This window comes from Rhineura floridana, chromosome 3, assembly GCF_030035675.1.
Source record: "Rhineura floridana isolate rRhiFlo1 chromosome 3, rRhiFlo1.hap2, whole genome shotgun sequence".
NCBI lineage: Eukaryota > Metazoa > Chordata > Lepidosauria > Squamata > Rhineuridae > Rhineura > Rhineura floridana.
In genome coordinates, this window is record NC_084482.1 from 187,357,542 (window position 1) to 187,377,903 (window position 20,362).

The 20,362-nt window shown below is 43.2% G+C and overlaps 1 protein-coding gene across 2 annotated transcripts in view; it reads left to right on the top strand.

Moving 5' to 3' along the window:
• The window catches only part of FAM107A (family with sequence similarity 107 member A), a 97,620-nt gene that overhangs the window by 7,876 nt on the left and 69,382 nt on the right, over nucleotides 1-20,362 (top strand). The window contains exon 1 of one of the 2 annotated variants that reach the window (XM_061618764.1): nucleotides 7,713-7,730. The exons of the other annotated variant lie outside the window; for it this stretch is intronic. The gene's annotated coding sequence lies outside the window, so the exon portion shown is untranslated. Of the gene's footprint in view, nucleotides 1-7,712; nucleotides 7,731-20,362 lie in introns of those variants that run through there. 2 annotated transcript variants of the gene reach the window in all.

Sequence of the window (20,362 nt, forward strand, 5' to 3'; positions counted from 1 at the left end):
CTAAAATATGTAACTTGTCCCTCGGGTCCTCCTCCGTGCCTGAGGACTGGAAAGTGACAAATGTAACGCCAATCTTCAAAAAGGGATCCAGAGGGGATCCTGGAAATTACAGGCCAGTTAGCTTAACTTCTGTCCCTGGAAAACTGGTAGAAAGTACTATTAAAGCTAGATTAACTAAGCACATAGAAGAACAAGCCTTGCTGAAGCAGAGCCAGCATGGCTTCTGCAAGGGAAAGTCCTGTCTCAGTAACCTATTAGAATTCTTTGAGAGTGTCAAGAAGCATATAGATAGAGGTGATCCAGTGGACATAGTGTACTTAGACTTTCAAAAAGCTTTTGACAAGGTACCTCACCAAAGACTTCTGAGGAAGCTTAGCAGTCATGGAATAAGAGGAGAGGTCCTCTTGTGGATAAGGAATTGGTTGAGAAGCAGAAAGCAGAGAGTAGGAATAAATGGACAGTTCTCCCAATGGAGGGCTGTAGAAAGTGGAGTCCCTCAAGGATCGGTATTGGGACCTGTACTTTTCAACTTGTTCATTAATGACCTAGAATTAGGAGTGAGCAGTGAAGTGGCCAAGTTTGCTGACGACACTAAATTGTTCAGGGTTGTTAAAACAAAAAGGGATTGCGAAGAGCTCCAAAAAGACCTCTCCAAACTGAGTGAATGGGCGGAAAAATGGCAAATGAAATTCAATATAAACAAGTGTAAAATTATGCATATTGGAGCAAAAAATCTGAATTTCACATATACGCTCATGGGGTCTGAACTGGCGGTGACCGACCAGGAGAGAGACCTCGGGGTTGTAGTGGATAGGATGATGAAAATGTCGACCTAGTGTGCGGCAGCTGTGAAAAAGGCAAATTCCATGCTAGCGATAATTAGGAAAGGTATTGAAAATAAAACAGCCGATATCATAATGTTGTTGTATAAATCTATGGTGCGGCCGCATTTGGAATACTGTGTACAGTTCTGGTTGCCTCATCTCAAAAAGGATATTCTAGAGTTGGAAAAGGTTCAGAAGAGGGCAACCAGAATGATCAAGGGGATGGAGCGACTCCCTTACGAGGAAAGGTTGCAGCATTTGGGGCTTTTTAGTTTAGAGAAAAGGCGGGTCAGAGGAGACATGATAGAAGTGTATAAAATTATGCATGGCATTGAGAAAGTGGATAGAGAAAAGTTCTTCTTCCTCTCTCATAATACTAGAACTCGTGGACATTCAAAGAAGCTGAATGTTGGAAGATTCAGGACAGACAAAAGGAAGTACTTCTTTACTCAGCGCATAGTTAAACTATGGAATTTGCTCCCACAAGATGCAGTAATGGCCACCAGCTTGGATGGCTTTAAAAGAAGATAGACAAATTCATGGAGGACAGGGCTATCAATGGCTACTAGCCGTGATGGCTGTGCTCTGCCACCCTAGTCAGAGGCAGCATGCTTCTGAAAACCAGTTGCCGGAAGCCTCAGGAGGGGAGAGTGTTCTTGCACTCGGATCCTGCTTGTGGGCTTCCCCCAGGCACCTGGTTGGCCACTGTGAGAACAGGATGCTGGACTAGATGGGCCACTGGCCTGATCCAGCAGGCTCTTCTTATGTTCTTATATAAATATTTCTTCATACTGTGTCCCAATAAATATTTGATTTCACACTATGGTTGTAGATGATTTTTTCCTCTACATTTTAAGTGTGCCCTTCTTCCTGAGGGTGGTCATTGTTCTCCGTTGTTTTCATCCTGAGGGGAGGATAGGCTGAGAGACGGTGAGTAGCACATTTAAGGTCTCTTCACCTCCCCCCCTTTTTTATTTGTATTTATTTTATATTTCTCCAATATCTTCCCCTGTCTGTTTTTATGTATTCTAAATATTTTTAGATTAAATCAATAGGAAATCATAATTGTGAACCTCCCTAAAAGCAATTTACCTATCCTTATGTTTTGGCAAAGTGATGGTGTAAAGGCATGCTGGTAGAACAAAAGACCATGTTTGAGGCATGTTACAAGGTGTTTGAGGCATGTTACAAGGTGTTTGAGGACTTTGTGACACATTACTTTTTGAGACCTGTAGATTCATGTTGGAAAGAACACATGCACGTATTGAATGGTGGCTTGGGTGCTGTTTTTTCTGTCTACGATGCATGCGTAGGGAAGGTGATACATCATCTGGCAGCTAGCTTCATAACGTGAGAATGAAAAACATTTGGATCACCATTCACTTGTTTACTTTTCTCACTATTGAGACCACTTCATATATTACTTTTTCATACACAGAAATTTAATCTTTGTATAGGAAAAAGTATTTTGTAAAATGTGAAGGACAGTGGCTGCCCAGTCAGTATAACCACTGTACAAGATCTACTCAGCAACTGTAATTACCTTTTTGTTTTGAGTGCCCTTTTGTCTGGGTCTTGGTTCAGGTGTGTATCCAACTTTGATGTGCTTATGGAAGGGGTGTGCAAGTAGTGCCCCCCCCCAAGTGTGGAGGCTTGGACAAACATTGTGTTATGGAAAACCAAAGTCTGTGTGAAAGTACATATTTGGGAATGCCATCAGTGTAATCCTAAACACACTTAATAAATAGTATCGAACTTGCACGTCACAAAATATATTACGGTCATGTCCATAAGCACCAGGAGGGTAGTCACCCAGGGGATCTTAGTCCCTCTGCTTTTTTGGGAGCAGGGTCCCTATGTCTCCAAGTATCCTACAGTCAGCATGAAAAGGGAGTGTGTTAGTCACTGAGAAGAGTCTTCTAATATGCTTCCTTGCCTTTCCTGCTGATTGGAGCCAATCAGAGTGAAAGGAGGTGAGTCAGCCACTGAGAAGACTCTTCTCAGTTGCTAACGCTCTCCACTTACATTCTGATTGGCTCCTAGAGATGTTTGTTGTTGTGAGAGAATGCATTAACAAAGATTTCATTCTTAATCCAGGAGTAAAAAAGGGTGTATGTGGCTGCAACTATCATGAAGGGACTCTGCACTTCTGAATTTTCTACTAAACAACTGATAAATACCTATGTAACTTTGTGTCTGGAGACTTATTATTAAGAATCACTTTCCATAATTGTAAGGAGGTATGTCCACACGCATGCATCCCAGGCACCGAAATGAGGGGTGAGAGCAGCATAGGGACATAAGCAGATGTCTTACACCAAGGGTTCCCAAACTTTTCTTCTACATAGACCACTTGAAAATTGCTGAGGGTCTGAAAGTATCTGAAAATTTACTATGGGCATATGCAAGATAATTAACTCCCATTAGTGATAAGAGCAAAAATTTGGACTGTGCGTATGATATTGTAATTTAAAGGTGTAATTTTAATTTTGCTAGTTGTTTATGTCACTACTATTGCCATTACATTCAGTGATATACAGGAATTACGATTTACGAGTAACATTAGTACAAAAAACATTACTAGGATTCTGTATGGTCTGGTACGGGAGGAGGTCCATGGGGGTGACACCATGAGTTACCGCACTGGGTGACACCAACGCTAGTGACGCCACTGGGGCCTGTCTTCCTGTCTCATCTCACTTTTTGACTTTTGCTATGTGCTTCCCATTTCTCCAAGCAGTGTGAAGTACTAAGGGCAGGTTCACATGGGTCATGGTTTCCTTTGAGGGACAGAACGGTAGAGTGATGACATTTTTGTAATATTTGGATGATTTACAAATAGACAAGTAAAGCATGGGTGGAGGCAAGCCGCTCACATACTCCCACTGAACCTCAGATCTACCACCCCACATCCAATATATCAGAAATACCTGCACCACCACCACAGCAGGATACCTGCACATACACTCAGTGCCTTCAGCTAAACAGTTCTCTCTGACTGCTCTGTCTCTATCTTACTCTGTCTCCCCAAAACTGCTTCTTTGGTTAGTTCACATGCAGAGACCTTATCTCCACCCTCTCCCCTCAGCTGGAGTGGGTTGGTGGGAAAGGTATTCTAAACAGCTCCAAATAGAGTGGAGGCTGGTGTGCATTGGGACTGGTGGGGTGGAAGGTAGGGAGGCCAGCAGTAGATGGAGCCAGAGCCAATGACAGGAGAAGCCACCCCCTGACTGGCTGTAAGAAAGAAGGCACGGCAGGTGGGGTCTGGCTGAGGGCAGACTGAGGCTGATGGGGCAGCTTCCACTACCCAAATGTAACTTTTCCTCATAGACCAGTTCATCTGGTGGTGAGAAGGAGAAGCAGGAGATGCCACTGCTGGCTTGCTCCTTGGCTCTCCACCTGGCAAGCAAAACAGGTGGTAGCTATTCTGGAGCAGCCGGTGACAATGGTGGTGGGGAGGTACACTCAGTAAGGCAGCAGGGCCCATAATGGGTGTCTTGCCCAAAGGCGGCACTGGATCTCTCCTTTTAAAAAAACTGCTCTTAGCCCTTTACCGTCATTCAGCTTGCCTCCTTTTTATTTTGAGGGAGAGAGTTATTTTAAACAGAAGCCTATTAGCGGAGCCTGCCATCCTGATCCGACCTAATCCCATTGTCTGGAGTCTTCGTTCTTTCTTAATACTGTTTACCTGTCAGAGACTTGAAGGACTTTCATGTACTCTCAGTGCATCAGCCCTGGTGGGATGCCCCTGCAAATTAAATTGTTTCAATTACAATTGACCTATAAGCAGATCAGGACAGAGAGAAACGTTTTTTTTGGTTTGTTTAAGTTGGGCAGATGTGGCCTCCAACGAGTTTTAAAAACCCCAACAAGCGGCTTGCAAAGTGTTGGGGCACTGGGCTACTGAAGGGTAGGGGAGGCATCCTTGATGGTGCATACACCATTTGTAAACATTTAAAGGTAGATGATGTTCCTGTACTGGAGTTATGCTGTGAAAGACAATGGTAGCCTCCAAAGAATGTGAAAAGCTATGGAAAAATGGAAATGGACTGCCTTCAAGTCGATCCCGACTTATGGTGACCCTATGAATAGGGTTTTCATGGTAAGCGGTATTCAGAGGTGGTTTACCATTGCCTTCCTCTGAGTCTGAGAGGCAGTGACTGGCCCAAGGTCACCCAATGAGCTTCATGGCTGTGTGGGAATTCCAATCCTGGTCTCCCAGGTCATAGTCCAACACCTTAACCAAATAAAAACAGGTCACAAATTGCATGGGCATGTTAGGGGACACTTAATGTGTCACATACACAAAAATCCATCTGGATGCCAGTGACATGCACCCAATCATATTCCACAAAGCAGTGAATGCACTGAAAGTTTTGGGGTAGGGATGGGGTGGAGTATTGCATTTTGGGGGGGTCTGGACTCTAGATACAAAGTACTGAAATCCTTGGCGCCAATGTTGGTTTCCCTCCCAGGAAAAACAGCAGGTTCAGATGGCAATTTCTGATCAAACAGCAGTTCCTCAGTCCCAATCTTTATCCAAGTTTATGCACCTGTTATTTTTAAAGAAAAAAAGACATATTAAATGAAAAACAATATTGGGAGGGGTTGGTCTCAATAACTGTCAGAATCACTCCTCCAATCCTTTGATTCTCACTGTTAAAAGAGACTGCTAAAGAAGTCAAACAGAGTGGACAAGCTTAGCCTGGGAGACTCCTTTTTGTTGGATGGATGAGACTTTGCATAACTAAAGAGATGGCAAAGTACAAGGGATATTTTGCCACAGAAACTAAATAGTTGGACATGTTGGAAGTGGGGCAAGAGCAACTCCTGTTTTGTTCTTTTGTTTGTGTTCCAGAAGGGAGATAGAGTTAGGGTCCTCCAGATGGCTAGGCTTGCCTACCTTTACCTGTGATGCTCTGACTGACTTCCTTCTGTCGCAGACTGATATGTCTTCAGGAGCTTATCTGCCCCTCCTCCTTCCGCCCTTTCCTTTTTTCTCTTCTTCGACTGTCCAAGAGAGAGGAGACACCTTTGCCTCTGCTCTCTCTCTCCTGAGCCATGAGGGCAACTCCCAAACCTGGGCGTTGCGCCTCCAATTTAGTTAGATAGAACTAGGTATGCCTTTCCTATCTACTATGTATTTCTATAAATAAAATAGCTTTTCTTATTTTACTAAGTCTTAAGTCTCAGTGATCTCAATGCAGGGTAAAAGCCTGTTTTCTTAGATAAACGCACATACACTGGCACACACTGACACACAGCATCTCAGACCGTTGACAGTATCTACTAACATTTATACAAATTTACACAACAGGACATCCTTCTGGAGGGAACCTGACTGGAGGGGACGTCACCAAAGTGTATGTGTATGTGTGAAAGAGAACAATAGACTGGCAGTCCTGAAACTGCAGTCTGGAAAAGACACATGGAGGCCAAATTTGTTCTCTGTGATGAATCCAATACTATGGCATTGGGGGCTCCCCTAGAACTTGAAGGGAAGAGCAAGATCTATTGAAATGTTCATTTGCTTGCAAACAAATTAGAACTCTGCAAAGCACTTTGTAACACAACTCAGCTGCTATGTGAACCCAGGTTGCACTAAGCAGGGCTGTAATGATGTTGCTTTGAGCACCTATGGGAGAATGTCATCCTCCCAGTATCCTGGATCCAGATCATTTGGAACATTAATGGTCAAAACCAGCACTTTGAATTGGGCCCAGAAACAAATTGGTAACCAGTGCAAATGGAATAATATCAGAATTTCATGCTCTACACAGTAACCCCCCGTGAAAAGTCTGGCTGCTACCGTTTGGACGATTTTCAATATATTTTGCAAAGCAGCCCCACATTACAGTAGCCTAATCTGCATTCATTGTTACTATGCCGTGAAGGACTGGCTAAATCATTTTCATTCATCTAAAGAGAAAAATGTTTATAATTTCCTTAGGGATGGGAGAGAATTTTGGTTCAGTTTGCATTTAAAGGAGAACCAACCTAATCTGCACTTTCCAAAACAATAAGCAACACCCCTCAAAATTCAGATTTCTGAGGCTTGCGTTGCAATTCTCCAGCCAAGTAATGTGTACAAAAATGCATATATTAGGGTGAAGTGTGCCTCAAAATGCATTGTATTTGGGAAAAACTGCTTGCAAAAATGTGTAGGAGAAATGCACACTAAAATGCTGATAAATTTTCATGATGAGCTTATTAAAATAAATATAACAAACTGATATGGAACTGTGGAGAACAGAAGGTAAGATTGTAAAAATGAGAAACAGAGAAACCGAAACAGACAGATTCACCCATACCAAAGTTTCTTTTACCACAGCCGCCCTGGAGTTATTTTCAGTTATGTAAGTAAGTAGTAAGTAAGTAGTAAGTTTGTGTGTATTTTAGACTGGTCTCTGACTGTAGTAAATTACTTACTTACAGTTACGTAGCATTCTAGCCCTTTTATCAGGAGGAACACGGTAAGCTGCCTTATCCAAAGTCAGACCATTGTGTCAGCTCTGCACTGAGTCAGCAGTGGGGGTTGGAAATTCCTGGGTCGTTAGCAGGGAAGGGAAGTCCTTAGCCGGCAGACTGGTTGTAAATCTGCCAGGCCAACGAGGAGGGAACCTGATAAGGGCCAGGCCTGCCTGAAGCTTACTTGCCAAGTCAGGAGTCCAGAAGCGAGGTCAGTAGAGGTCTGGGATCAATTGCCAAGGGGTCAGTCCAAGAGATGCTGCAGGGAAACTAGGTATACACGAGCCACGCCTGATGTTGCAGTCAGCAACAAGCTGCAGCCAAGGTGTGCCTTATAAAGAGCAGGGTTGACAGCAGGTGTGAGCCCTCAGCGTTTGGGCCTCAAGGAGACACGCCTGCCTCTCTTCTGCCTGACCTTCTGCTGTCTACGTTCTGCAGGTGAGGGGGGAGTATCCTGTTCACTGTCTGTGTCTGGCTGCAGGGCCTCTGCTGTATCTGGGGTGCTCTGCAGCTGAGGGGGAGAAGAAGCTGGATTCTCAGGAGTCTCCTCCGTGTCTCCTTCTGGGTCTGCTGCTCCTGGGTCTGCTGCTGTTACTCCTGAGTCGTCCTCATCTGAGGAGTCCTCTGATGGGGCCATGACACATTGGTCCATCTACCTCAGTCTTGTCTACACTGACTGGCAGCAGCTCTCCAAGGTTTCAGGCAGGAGTTTCTCCCAGCCCTACCTGGAGATGCCGGGGATTGAACTTGGGACCTTCTGCATGCAAGGCAGATGCTCTGCCCCTGGGCTATGGCCCTTCCCCTTATCATCTTTCAATTTAAAAAAAAATTGGTCTCTCTTACTAAACAGAAAGGAGAAATAAAACCAATGATACAAAAGTTGAACATTTTCACCCCAACTACAGGAATGCATGTTCCTTATTTGGGGGGGGGGGGTAAAAGCAGACAAGACCAGTGTTTGTGGCAAGCAAAACAGAAAGGCCTCTTTTCATTCAACGGAGCAGGCAAAGGGGAACCCTTAATGTTTCCAAGGGATTAGCTTGTAATGCCAGCCACTTAGACAGCTTGGTCATGAGTTTTGTGCCAGAGTTTTGGAACTTGGGACGACGTTACTAAAAAGAGAAAACAAAGAGAGATCATTACTTAAAAGGCTGAGCCATTCATATGCCCTTCTTTTAACTTGCTTTATATAATTCGCGTCTGGAAAGCAAAGACTCAACAATGAGGAAAGAGCTCCCCAAGTTAGGAAGGTGGGCAGACCATGGATCTTCAGCTTGAGTGGATTGGTTTGGCTTCTGCTGAGCATCTGGCATGGTGGGAATATTATTGCGGGGACATAGCGACAGGTAGGATCAGCAGCAGGAGCTGAGCAACATGGGCAACTGCCCAGAGTTATTACGCTGTGAAGGGGTCTGCTCCAGTAGCTGCTGCCAGCCAGAGAGCAAGTGCTTCATTTTATTTTTGTTTTTCTCTAGAATCTTAAATTATAAGGATGTAATCTTAAATCTTAAATTACATTCATGGTGGGTAGCTTGGAGGGTAGCTTGGAAGCTCTGGGTAGCATGGGACTAAAATCCTGGAGAGCTTCAATTCATGGGAAATGATCTATGAGTCTGTTATTTGGATGGTGGTGGTGTTCTTGCTTAGATGAAAGTATTTACCATATATGCATTCATAGGAATCTAGGAGTCATCTTTTCAAACCTGACCCAAATACCTGCAGCATTCCAGCTTAACTACCTCTGCAGTTGCCAGCCTACTCTCTTCCTTGGCTTTGTGAAACTCCCTCCCCGCTCCATAAAAGATATTTATTTATATATGTCCCACCCTTTCTCCCAGAAGCAGCCCAGGGCGGCAAACAAAAACACTAAAAGCACTTTAAAACAACTTAAAAACAAAAGACTACAACATATTAAAACAAAACATCTTTAAAAAACAACTTTAAAAACATCTTTAAAAAGCAATTCCAGCACAGATGCAGACTGGGATAGGGTGTCTACTTTAAAGCCTTGTTGAAAGAGGAAGGTCTTCAATAGGCACCAAAAAGATAGAGATGGTGCCTGTCTAATATTTAAGGGGAGGGAATTCCAGAATGTCAGTGCCACAACACTAAAGATCCGCTTCCTATGCTGTGCAGAATGAATCTCCTGACAAGATGATATCTGCAGGAGGCCCTCACCTGAAGAGAACAATGATCAACTGGGTATATAAAGGGCAAGATGATCTTTCAGGTATCCTGATCCCAAGCTGTGTAGGGCTTTGTACACCAAAACTAGAACCTTGAACTTGGCCTGGTAGCTAATGGGCAGCCAGTGCAATTTTTCAGTGGGGAGGTGATGTACTGGCGATACCCTGCCCCAGTGAGCAGTTGTGCCACCACATTTGGCACCAGCTGCAGTTTCTGCACCAACCTCAAGGGCAGCCCCACACAGAGCACATTACACTAATCCAACCTGGAGGTTACCAGTGCATGGACAACAGTGGCCAGGCTATCCCGGTCCAGAAACGGCCGCAGCTGTCTTACCATCCAAAGCTAGTAAAAGACAGTCCTAGCCACTGAGGTCATCTGGGCCTCTAATGACAGAGATGGATTCAGGAGCACCCTCCAGACTATGAACCTGCTCTTTCAGAGGGAGTATGACCCCATCCAAAGCAGGCAATTGACCAATTATCCAAACTCGGGAACCACCAACCCACAGCATCTCAGTCTTTCTAGGATTCAGACTCAGTTTATTGGCCTTCATTCAGCCCACAACCATGTCCAGACACCAGTCCAGGGTAATTTATCCATCTGATTAGGGACCCCTACAGACTAGGGATTTTTGCAGGTTTATTCTGCAACATGCCATTCATGGAATAATAGTGCATTAGTGGTGGATTTATACTGGACCATTCTTTTCTAGTTGTTCTGCAATGCTTCCCCAATGATGCTACGTTACTGCTGTCTGGCGAGTCACTGTTGCGCTACAGCACAACAAGAGCAGGACAAAAAATAAACAAGAACATTTGTGGGATGAAAAGTTACAGGACTTTAGTCAGAAGCTATGGGACATGCACTGATTGGAAATGGAGCAGTATGTCCACCCCAAAACCTTTGCAGTCTCAAACAGTACTGAAAAACAGGATCACACATATCCATCCCAAAGCATCATGAACACAAATCATGAATGCATAATAATAATAATGATGATGCAAATTAATCCAAGCTGCTTACAGCAATGGTCCTCCAATTCTGAAGAACGTATCTCATATTTCTACTTCTTGCCAACAAGCAGCCCCCTGCACTTCCAGAGGGTTCCCAGTCCCTCAGGAATGGCTTTTCAGGGAGAGAAAAGGGCTGCTGTTTGGGAAAGGAGACACAAAAATCTGGCTGTATGAACTGAGCTCTACTAATGGCCTCCATGGCAGGCATAAAATAAAAGGTGTACTCATTTATCCGCTCCGATGTCTGAAGGCCTGCTAGCGATGCACAGCCAGCAGATGGCAGTGCAATATTTTTATTGTTTCCATATGTCTGCTGGCATGGTCAGTTGCATTGCCCGGGCAATAAAAATGTGTCCAGCAGATAGTGATGGATTCCTCTCCCTCAGGCATGGAAACAAAACAAGGCCTGGTGGGGTCACGCAGAAGCCACACACACAATGACAGACATATACTTACTTGTGCTGCAGTAATATGGGAGAGACGTCTTGGTGGGGGTACCCCAGTTTTGGAATCTGAGTTATGGCTGGCACCCATTTTTTTAACCGTTTGATGCTACCTGAAGACCCATACATTCTGGTGTGTGTTTTTACAGAACACAGTATTCTTTAGCCAAAGCTTATCAAACCAACATCCAAAATACTTGTACTCTACTGGTCTGGCACCCACGGGGACAATGTAAAAGGAGAAACTGGCCAGGGGGCCAAATGGCCTGTTGGCTGTTAGTCATGGCACATGTTGTGACACCATGGTAACATAATACCATGATGAAGCTCATTAATGAGGCATTGTGTCTGCTGTTAATGTGAAATCATAACTTTTCTGCTATTAAAAACCATTTAGGCTTGTTGTTCATTTTGCTAAGCCCCGCCACAAACTTCACATGAGCATTACTGTTCCCAGCTTGTCCTCTCTTGAACTTGCTTGCCCTGTTACTTCCCAGCATGCAAATTATGGATTTCTCTCTCTCTCTCGAAAAATTAGAAGATCAGTAATGCAACATTACAATAACAAGCACTCAGTGCTTTGAAGAACATTGTGCCATGTGATATCAACTGAAAACTACTGCGTGTTGAGGTCAGGGAATATAGGTAATATCTTTATGCATCACTTAAAATATAAGCAGATGCCTCACTTACACATCTTTGTATATGGAGCAGGAGACAGGAAGGACAAATTGGAGACACTGCAGCTGGCTGACAAAGGGAAAAATCTATGAAGGGCTTAAAGTCAATGTGAAGAAAAGAAAGACAACTGCACGAAAATGGGCTTCAAAACTTCACCATGCTATTTGTAGGCGGTGAAATGGGGGTGGGTGGGTTTTGCTGAATATTCTTGTGAGGGAAGTGAAATTCCCTTAGTTTTTCTCAGAAAATTCTTCTCTGCGAAATTTCAGTTCATATTGGCTTAAATGCTATTATAGTTCATGCTGGTACACAAATGGAGCAATGGGTTAAGAGAGGATGGTTGGAGAGAGTAGGAGGCCAACCCCATTGTTTCCTTCAATGTTGAAAATGATGGGTTGTATTCATCTAACTTATATGCAGAGTAGACCCATTGAAATTAATGGACCTAAGCTGGCCGTGGTAATTACTTTCAGTGGGCCTACTCTGCGTATACTTATACGAAGTTAGATGAATGCAACCCATTGGCTTTGTGGGCACCAGCCAGCGGGGAAGATCTGAAAAGTGTCATTGTGTCCAGGGTGCCACACTGGCAACCACTGGGCTGGAACTGATGGTGTCAAACTGGAAACTGAAAAACAAACATACTTTAAACTTAAGTGACGGAAATTCATTTTGTAGTTAGCACCCAAATAACCTGTAGCATTTTATATACAAAAAAAAAATGAAAAGGTTAAAGACACTTACTACTTTGTGTGTGTGTGTGTGTGTATGTGTGTGTGTTTGTTTTGGTCCTAGCTCACTGCAGGCAGTAAACCTTCAGCTGAGGAGCCAGGGAAATCACCCAGCATGCCCACTCCTAAGGCCCTTCCTGTCCTTTAAACTTGGAATTGCCTTTCTTTTAGGGTTGCCAGGTCCGTGGCCTGAGACTGATCCTTTAGGAAAAGAGAAAGTCAGCCAAGTGCAGGTGTTCTGTAATGAGAAAAACCACAAGGTGGAATTCTCCCTTCCCCCTGAACAACTTTTAAAGATACAGAAGACCTTTTGAAGGCCGGGCCTGGCAACCAAGAGGTCTTCTGTATCTTTAAAAGTTGTGCAGGGGGAAGGGAGAATTCCATCTTGTGGTTTTTCCCATTACAGAGTTGCAAGAACACCTGCACTTGGCTGACTTTCTCTTCTCCTTAAGATACAGGATCAGTCTCAGGCCAAGAACCTGACAACCCTACTTTCTTTCCATTAGCATCATCCTCTTTTCCCTTCCTTTGCAATATCCCGCCCTGTGCTAAGGATGTCTCATCCATGTTGTGACATGAAGCCATTTACCTGTTTATAAAGCTGGAGAGAACTTAAAGGAGCTGAGTGAGTGTGAGCAGTCAATGATTTGGCAGTACTTATAACCTGAGAAGCTTTCCGGCTGGGTGCCAGGTCACAGATCTTGCTGCCAGATGTTGATGGCTTCTCTCACTAAAAATAAAACAACAAACTCCTTTGAAGCCATTGCCACAGTAGTGACATAACAGCCCTTGTATGTTAGAGGGCTTCAAAGCTACTCACCAGCACTTGGGTTAGGATATCCATGTTTTGGATCTCACAAGTTCTTAGCCTGACACCCAAGAGATACTCATCTTTTCAGTGGTCTTGTGTAGTGATGCATTCTGAGAAATCATCCAGGATCTCATGTGTACACAGAAATACCTTTGGTTTCAAATAGGGGTGAGCTGAAATTTCTCAGAAAAGCATTTTCTGACAATTCTTTTAAAATCATGTGTGTATGTATTTATAGGATTTCTCACCTGCCTTTCACCATAAGGCCTCAGGGTGGGTTACAACAGTAAAACAGTAGAGTAAAACAGTTACAATTATTAAAAAAAGGAAAACCTGTTCCTATCAAAATAGAACAGTATGGGGGGAAATGAAAAAAAATTAAAAAATGAAATGGAGTGCCTTCAAGTCGATTCCGACTTATGGCAACCCTATGAATAGGGTTTTCATGGTAAGCGGTATTCAGAGGTGGTTTACCATTGCCTTCCTCTGAGGCTGGCGCAAGATCACCCAGTGAGCTTCATGGCTGTGTGGGGATTTAAACCCTGGTCTCCGTGGCGCAGAGTGGTAAGTGGCGGTAACGCAGCCGAAGCTCTGCTCATGGCCGGAGTTCGATTCCAATGGAAGGAGGAAGTCGAATCTCCGGTAAAAAGGGGTCAAGGTCCACTCAGCCTTCCATCCATCCGTGGTCAGTAAAATGAGTACCCGGCATATGCTGGGGGGTAAAGAAAGGCCGAGGACGGAACTGGCAATCCCACCCCATATATATGGTCTGCCTAGTAAACGTCGCAAGACGTCACCCTAAGAGTCGGAAACAACTCGCACTACAAGTGCGGGGACACCTTTACCTTTTACCTCCCAGGTCATAGTACAACACTAACCACTAAATATAGATATGGTACAGATTCACCATAAGTCGTAATTGAGTTTAAGGCATATAACAACAATGTGTGTGTGTGTGTGTGTGTGTGTGTGTGTGTGTGTGTGTGTGTGTGTGTGTGTGTGTGTGTGTGTGTGTGTGTGTGTGTGTGTGTGTGTGTGTGTGTGTACACACTATGAATCAGTGACCTCCAATAGCATCTGTTATAAACCATGCTGTTCAAATCTTGTAAGTTCAGGTCTCTGGCTTCCTTTTTGGAATCAATCCATCTCTTTTGGTCTTCCTCTTTTTCTAGTCCCTTCTGGTTTTCCCAGCATTATTGTCTTTTCTAGTGAATCATGTCTTCTCATTATGTGTGCAAAGTATGATAACCTCAGTTTCATCATTTTAGCTTCTAGTGACATTCAGGTTTAATTTGTTCTAACACCCAATTATTTGTCTTTTTTGCTGTCCATGATATGTGCAAAGCTCTCCTTCAACACCACATTTCAATAATTGATTTTTCTCTTATCCGCTTTTTTCACTTTCCAACTTTCACATCCATACATAGAGATCGGGAATACCATGGTCTGAATGATCCTGACTTTAGTGTTCAGTGATACATCTTTGCATCTGAGGACCTTTTCAAGTTCTCTCATAGCTGTCCTCCCCAGTCCTAGCCTTCTTCTGATTTCTTGACTATTGTCTCCCTTTTGGTTAATGACTGTGCCAAGTGGTATTGATAATCCTTGACAAGTTAAATGTTCTCGTTGTCAACTTTAAAGTTACATAAATCTTCTGTTGCCATTACTCTAGTCTTCTTGATGTTCAGCTGTAGTCCTGCTTTTGTGCTTTCCTCTTTAACTTTTATCAATATGTGTTTCAAATCATTACTGGTTTCTGCTAGTACTATGGTGTCTGCATATCTTAAATTGTTGATATTTCTCCCTCCAATTTTCACACCTCCTTCATCTTGATTCAATCCTGCTTTCTGTATGATATGTTCTGCATATACATTAAACAAACAGGGTGATAAAATACACCCGTCTCACACCCTTTCTAACTGGGAACTAATTGGTTTCTCTGTATTCTGTCCTTACAGCCTCTTGTCCAGAGTATAGGTTGCGCATCAGGACAATCAGATGCTGTGGCACTCCCATTTCTTTTAAAGCATTCCATAGTTTTTTATAATCTACACAGTCAAAGGCTTTGCTGTGATCTAGAAAGCACAGGGTGATTTTCTTCTGAAATTCCTTGGTCCGTTCCATTATCCAACATATGTTTGTGATATGATCTCTGGTACCTCCTCCATTTCTAAATCCAGCCTGGACTTCTGGCACTTCTCGCTCCATATATGGTAAGAGCCTTTGATGTAGAATCTTGAACATTACTTGCAGTAAGGCAATAGTTCAATAATTATTGCATTCCCTGGGATCCCTTTTCTTTGGAATTGGGATGTATATTGAATGCTTCCAGTCTGTGGGCCATTAGTTTCTTTTCCATATTTGTTGACAAATGTTTGTCAAAATTTGAACAGATTCAGTCCCAGTAGCTTGTAGCAACTCTATTGGTATGTCATCTGTTCCTGGTGATTTGTTCCTTGCAAGTATTTTAAGAGCAGCTTTCACCTCACAATCTAAAATTTCTGGTTCTTCATCATACAGTTCCTCCATGAATGAATCTGTCATCCTGGCATCTCTTTTATAGAGTTCTTCAGTGTATTGCTTTCATCTTCCTTTTATTTTATCTTGGTCAGTCAGTGTGTTCTCCTGTTGATTATTCAACATCTCTACTCTTGATTTAAATTTCCCTTTAATGTCTCTATTTTGGAATAGGGCTCTTGTTCGACCCTTTTTGTTGTCCTCTTCTATTTCTATACAATAACTATTATCATTATTATTATTATTAGCATTTATTAGTTGCTTTTTTCCAAAATTAGGACTCAAAGTGAAGTACAAAAAGGAAAACAAAAACAGATTGCATATGAAATAGCTTACAGCAAGTCAAACAATGGCAAAAACAATTTCAAGCAAAATAATACAACAATCAGAGCTTGGAAGATTACTTTTAAAAAGTAATAAATTACAGTTACAATTACTTGGCCCAAAAAAGTAGTAATTACCGTTACAATTGCAATTGCTCTGAAAGTAACTGTTTACTTTACTTTTCCTCAAAAGTAATCACTACAATTACATTTCAGTTACTTTTTTAAAAAAACTCCTACAAGGTGCTGGCCTTGGCTGCTGCACATCTAAGAAGCCTAAAACAATATTAAAAATAAACACACACACACACACACACACGGGGTAGTAGAATAAAAAAATTTATCCATAAGATTAACATAATGGCATAACAGAATCTCACATCCCCCCAAGCAATGAAGATACCCCAACTCTTGAAATCAAATTTTACACTTGAAATGCTTTTATAATATGTTTCTATTATGTCTCAAAAGAACAAGATGCTCAAAGAGCATGTCAGACAAGGAATGTCTTTTTACAGTCATTACGTTGCCACCAGTACTGAACAGGCGTTCTACTGCGGCGCTTGAAGGCATGCCTGTGTTGTGCTGCAAAAAACACCGCAGCAGACGTGGAAAGCCATGGAGTGATGACACTTCCCTGCTGGGAGACCTCAGGTACCTCACCAGTTCCTCCTCAGCAGTGTCCACTGCTGACTTCTTGCCCTGGGGCAGAAAGTTAAAGAAGTCATCTTCTAAGTCATCTCCTTCCTGGTCTTGATCTGAAGACTGATCACTGTCCTCATTAAGTACACCCATCTTTATTTCAGCTTTCAACAAGTCTTCCATTGTGTATCTAAGAAAGAGAGAGGATATGTTAACACATATATGTTAGGAAACCATCATCTGCTCTTCATTTCCTGATGCTTGTCATGTCCCCTGGTTCAGGGTCCAGCCTGAGCCTGTGGATGATGACATGGAAGGTAGGAAGGTGACCAAGTCACCACACTCATGGGGCAGCACAGCAGACCCTTAAGGATTACCTGCAGCAACCCAAGGTTGTGATGAGGAGCCCCAGGAAGAAAAGGCCCAGCCCCTGCCTACCACCTTAAGCCCTCTGATGCCTCCCTTGAGACAACGTTTCCCTTGGAGTAATCCACCCAAAGGGCTTCCCTAATGTTCTTACTTGTTGGTATGGGTGGTGGCCTGACACGATTCCAGCCAATCTAGTTTGAAGCGAGGGTGTAGGCAGGCTGCCAGAAGAAGCCTCTTGTCCTCCCAGATAGCTGCAAACTGCTTTCTTAGGGCTTCGCGCACACCTCTCAGCAGCTGAAAACAGTATATGTACATCTCTGGTTTGTTTTCCAGTCCTTCTAACTTGCGGTCCAGATTGCAGAGCGTTGGTAGCAAATACCCCATGAACATGCCGTTCTCCCGTTGCAGGATATCTAGGGACTGGGCTAGTGGCTCCATAATCTCTGTGTATTCCTGTACCACTTCAATCTCAGCAGCTGTGATCCTGGACAAGGAGCAGCAGTCCATTATGGCATGCATTTTTAGTGGCACAGTTGACAGGAGCTCATGTAGTTGCTTCAACGCATCAAAGGTGGAATTCCACCTGGTCTTATTCGGTACCTTCAGATACACACCACATTGTGCATGGATATACTCAGCAATCTGGGCTGACTGGTTCTGCTTGGACCACAACTTGCTGCACTTTCCCATCAAGGAACGAAATTGTTTCTTGAAAGGACCAAGAAGACTACTTTTGGAGGAGTCAGAAAGCATGGCCTCTATGTCTTGTGTTGCCACAAGGTTGAGGGTGTGGCTAGCACATCTCTGGTGTGGTAGTAAAACAAAATCCTCTCCTGAGTCTGCAGCTTCTTCCTCTGCCTCAGGTCCTGTGTCCAGGATCTCACAGATAGGCACAAACTCCACCTCAGCCTCCTCCTCCTCCTGGTTATCACCATGATCGTCACTGGTGCCTGCAGCTTCCACTGGTTCTTTGGCCATGAAAACTCTGAACGCTTTCACAAAGTTGGAGCCATTGTCTGTAGTAGTGCACATAACTTTGTTGTGGATCCTGTACTGCACATGTACATCATGCAGTGCTTTTGAAAGGACATCGTATGTATGGCGCCCCTTCAGACGCTTACAAGCCAAGGCCCCGACCTCACGTTTCAGGGTAGTTGGGTTGATCCAGTGGGCTGTTACCCCAAAGTAACTCTTCTTGCCATTGGTCCAACAATCTGCAGTGGTTGCTATATATGCCACAGCACCCATTCGGTTTGCAAGAGTTTCTCTCATGTGGCATGCTCTCTTCTCAATTCTGTCTCTCAGAGTCTTGGCACATATGATGGTGAGATCTTTGGGGAGTCCAATGCGAACCAGATTAATGAATGATGGTTTGTCCACAGTCTGAAGTGGTAATGTCTCCTCTACAATGAAATCAATGATTCTCCTGTCGAGATTGCTCTGGGTGACAGGCTCCCTGCCAGATCCCCACCTCTCAAGGGTTGTCTGCTGTTGCTTCAGCATTTTGGGAGGAGGGGTGTCATGCATTGGTTCAGGAAGGCCACATCTCCTTGCCTTTATTGCTTCTTCAATTGCTCTCAGCTTCTCAGGGTGTGCTCTCTGAGGAAGAAGAACAAAGCATGAATCCAAGAAAAAATGGAAGAGGAACTTCACAATTTAAACATAAATAGACAATGGACACTCTTTGAGGACCAGCATGACAAAGGCTTACCTCAAAATGTTTCTTCACATTGGATGAGGAGGAAACAGCTGATCTCAGATTTTGGATCCTTGGAAGGCAGTAATTGCATCGTACAACAACATTTTTCCCACTCTGGCTCACAAATGTACAAGCTTTCTCAAAGCCAAACCATGGTACTTGCTGTTCTGCAGATGTGGCTGTGGGCAACTGGCACTGCTTCATGCCCTCCTCCTTCTCATGCACAGGGCCTCCTTTCTGAACCTCACTTTCTAGTTTTGCCTCCTCAGGATCAACAAGCTGTGACTCAAGTGGCCGCACTAACTGACTGCTGCTCTCAGCAGCAAAACCTGCAACAGGCGTCTCTGTAATAAACAAGAGATAATGCTCCTATATGGGTGAACTTCAGCTGTGATGTGCCCCCATCTCTTCCCCATGCTGCAAGATCCCCCAGTCAGAGCGGAAGTAAGCAGGTCGATAGCACAATTAAAAGAGATCCTATTTGCATCATTTTTGCTCACTGAATAACCCTGCCTGGGCCAGTCTAACCTACTATCTCACAGGGTTGTTGTGATAACAAAATTAGACTAGGGTTCAAATCCCCACATAGCCATGAAGCTCACTGGGTGACCTTGGGCCAGTCACTGCCTCTCAGCCTCATGAAAACCCTATTCATAGGGTCACCATAAGTTGGAATCAACTTGAAGGCGGTACATATATTTTTTATTTTGAATATGATGATTATGATAATAAATATGCAGCATTTCAAATTAATTCTGTATGAGAAGCATTCCATGCCAAGCTTGGAAAACCAAGGATGAGGTATAAAATGTAGACAAAAATACTTTTGACAAAATGCCGTTTATCTTTTATTTCTATATCTATAATTAGCAATACAGCTGAATGATGTATGTAAAGTATTTTTTCTTTCCCTTTTCTTTTTTATTAATATTTTAGTACTACTGCTAAAGTTCTGATGAAAGAATAAAGCATTCATTAGCCAAATTCAAATGATTAGAACACATCACATAAATTCCACTGAAGTTGGAGTTTTTGCCATAGAAAATGAAAAAAGCATATAACCTATGATAGCCCAATAGACAATCAGAACTAATATAAAACCCTATTGCTTCTCATTTGCAAATGTTGCAAGATCTAAGGTAACTCTAGATCATGTGAGTTCAGGTGATGCATGTTATGTACATTTGTATAGATATTAGCAGAGATTGTCAACAGTCTATCTCTCTCTGGGACTGGGAATCTCTCTCTTTCTCACAGAACATGAGTTTGAGAGCTGGGGGACTGAGAGGAGGAGCTGCAAGGACCCTACTTCTCACCTCATCTCTGCCAAGAACAAAAAAATCAGCCTTAAGCCATTTATTATACGCCTAATGATTTTTTTTATTATTATTATTATTACTGAGACAGTTTTTGTCCCACATACAATTCAGTCTTGTGATTAAACAGGACAAAAATACAAATAAAAAGAAAGATGGAGTTCAAATAAATATACAATAAAAAGCTAGCCGGCATTTTAAAAGGCAGGAGTGCTCTGTCTGGATAAATACAGCACACAGGTATGCATAGGAACAAGGGGGAGAGTTCAAAAAGGGGGGGAAGGAAGAGAAGTAGCCAGAGCTTGGAAAAGTTACTTTTTTGAACTACAGCTCCC